Consider the following 3486-nt stretch of genomic DNA (forward strand, 5'->3'; position numbering starts at 1 on the left):
GTAACCTCACTTTAGTAACATTGCAAAGTCATGTTCAAAGTGTGTTGAAATTTCAGTTGGTTTTGAATCACCTTAAAGCTTCCTTGCATTTGGCAAAGATGTGACTACAATTTGTAAGCCAATTTTTTTTTCAGAAAACGAGCCATAAAACATGGATGAGTGTGTGTGGATATACAGTTAGGGTTCTTTGGTTTTAAGCAATAGAAGGAAACTCTAATTTACATATAAAAAATAATTTAATGAAAGGTAAAAGATAGTTCATAGAATTTTTAAAAATCTGAACAATCAGTTCTTGGTAAAAAGAGAAGGCCAACCATGGGATCTCAGGAACAGAAATTCATGTTTAGAATCCTTAGGAAGCTCCCAAAGAATGACAAAGCTCCATTTAAAAAAAAAATAGGCTTTACTTTTTAAAAGATTTATTTATTCGGGGGGCGCCAGGGTGGCTCAGTCAGTTGAGTCTGCCTTCAGCTCAGTTTTGTCATGATCTCAGGGTCCTGGGATTGAGCCCCACCTTGGGTTCCCTGCTCAGCGGAGATCCTGCTTCTCCCTCTCCCTCTGCCCCTCCCTCTGTTGTGCTCTCTCTCTCTCTGTCAGATAAATATATAAAATCTTTTTAAAAAAAGATTTATTTATTTGAGAGAGAGAGAGAGAGTGCGCACACGCTCACAGACATGAGCATGCAGAGGGAGGGGCAGAGGGAGAGAGAGAAACTTTTTTTTTTTTTACATTTTTATGGTTTTGGTGTAATTAATATTCTGGGTACATCTTACCTGTTTCTTAAGGTATTTAAGACATTTAATATAATCTTAAATTTTAGGCTTGTGATTTTAATGAAATGTTTAGATGTATTTAAACCTGAAATCAGTGCGGGGGGTTTGGTTTGGTTTTTTGGTTTTATTTAAATTCAAGTTAGTTAACATATAGTGTATTATTAATTTTCAGGCAGAATTTAGTGATTCATCAGTTGCATATAACACTCAGGGCTCATTACATCAAGTGCCCTCCTTAATGCCCATCACCCAGTTACCCCATTCCCCACCCATTTCTCCTCCAACAACCCTCAGTTTGCTCTCTATTTTTTAAGAGTCTCTTATGGTTTGTCTCCCTCTCTGTTTCTATCCTATTTTACTTTTCCTTCCCTCTCCCTATGTTCATCAGTTTTGTTTCTTAAATTTTGCATAGGAGTGTAATATTTTATTTGCTTTTCTCCGACTATTTCTCTTTGCATAACACACTCTAGATCCATCCACATCGTTGCAAATGATGAGATATCATTCATTTTGATGGCTGAGTAATACCACTGTGTGGGTGTGTATGTGCATGTACACACGCACACATACAAACACCACATCTTCTTTATCCATTCATCTATCGATAGACATCTAGGCTCTTTCCATAGCTTGGCTATTGTGGACACTGCTGCTATAAACATTGGTGTGTATGTGCCCCTTCAAATCACTATTTTTCTATCCTCTGGATACATACCTAGCAGTGGAATTGCTGGGTCGTAGGGTAGTTCTGTTTTTAACTTTATGAGGAAGCTCCATACCGTTTTCCAGAGGAGGGACAGAGGGTCTTAAGCAGACCCTTCACTGAGCCTGGTGACTGCCACAGCGCTCAAAATCACGACCTAAACTGAAACCAAGAGTCGGACACTTAACCAACTGCACCACCCAGGTGCCCTGACAGACTATTTTTTAGGGAAGTTTTAAGTTCATGGCAAAATTGAGCTGAAGGTACAGAGATTTCCCATATACCCCCTGTCCCTACCTATGCGTAGCTTCCCCATTATCAATGTCCCCCACCAGAATGGTGCATTTATTACAATCGACACATTTTCACCCAGAATGCAGAGTTTACATGAGGGTCCACTCTTGGTGTTATACATTCTATGAGTTTTGACAGATGTTCAATGACATGTAGCCACCATTCTAGTATCATACAGAGTACTTTAATTCCCTTAACAAATCCTCTGTTTTCCACCTGTTTATCCCTCCCTCCCCCAACCCCTAGCAACCACTGATCTTTTTACTGTCTCCACAGTTTTGCCTTTTCCAGAAAGCCATAAGGTTGGAATCTACAGTATTTTTCCTAGAACTTACCTGAAAAAAAAGGAATAATTTTCCCACTTCACAGGGTTGTGTATGATTACATAAGTTAATATATGTAAAGTGTTTAGAACATAGCTTAGAGCATCATATGCTCAATAAAAATTAGCTGGATAATATTCTCCCAAATCTCCTTTTATTAATTCTACCATTACAGTCACCCCTCACCCTTTCAACTTATATTTATACCAATCTCTCTGGACTATGATCTTGGCTCTCCTCTGAACCATATGTGTGTGTATGTGTGTATATATATATATAAATATATTTTCCCCCCTCATATCTCCGAAAACCAACATAGAACACGCCTTTCGGTTAGACCTAATTTTCTTCCTGCTCACATATTACCCCATAATCAATCTCTTAATCTGATCTCTTATAACTTCACATATGTGAACAAACCAATGAGGAATCTGACCCCAGGTATTCAAGACGTCATCCTCATGTTGTATTGAAAATATCATGGTAATTAGGAGGTATCAATGTGGGTAGTGAAACCACCAGCTCTTTGGGGCTAGAATATAGCTAACTTGGGATAAAATCCTGTATTATGGAAATCTGACTCATCTCTGCTAAAAATTATCTTCCCAGTGTTCTTCTATGCTTCAATCTCACTCAGAGGTTTCAAATATTCCCCAGGTGACTTGGGTAGCAAGAACTCAATGGTATTGACATCGGCCCCAAGAAAGGTTTCAGGCCACGGAATCTTAAAGCAATGGCAGGCCACTGAAGGAGAAGGAAGTAACACAGTGAGGTAAATTTACCATTACAAGTTGCAACGGAAGGACAGCTGGGTGGCTCAGTTGGTTAAGCGTCTGCCTTTGGCTCAGGTCATGATCTCAGGGTCCGGGGATCGAGCCCCACGTTGGGATCCCTGCTCAGCGGAGAGCCTGCTTCTCCCTCTCCCTCTGCCTGCAGCTCCCCCTGCTTGTGGTCTCTCTGTCAAATGAATAAATAAAATCTTAAAAAAAAAAAAAGTTGCAATGGATTTGGTTAACATATAAAAATAAAGATTCAAAGAAACTAAAAAGTACTCAGAGTACACAGGTAAAGGATGAGGTTTATTTTAGTAAATTCAGTTAACTTGCCAGTGATCAAAAAGCAAGGAGGTAATAATCACATGCACACAGACGGGAGTGTTCCACCGTGCATTGTTGTTGCCTACCCACTAGCAATTTTTCTGTCTCTTCTTTACTAAAAACCACCCAATTCATTCAAATTTTAAGTCAGCCATCTTCTTCTCAAAAGACTGGGCTTGTTTAGTTCAAGTCAATTGTGGCAACTCCATTCCCCTTGCAAATGATTACTTTAAAAATGGGCATGTGTTGTGCAAGTGGCAAATAAGTAAGGAGAAACTTTTGAAGATGGCTGGATG

The sequence above is a fragment of the Mirounga leonina genome, unplaced genomic scaffold (genome assembly GCF_011800145.1).
Source record: "Mirounga leonina isolate KUSES-001 unplaced genomic scaffold, KU_Mleo_1.0 Mir_168, whole genome shotgun sequence".
Lineage (NCBI taxonomy): Eukaryota > Metazoa > Chordata > Mammalia > Carnivora > Phocidae > Mirounga > Mirounga leonina.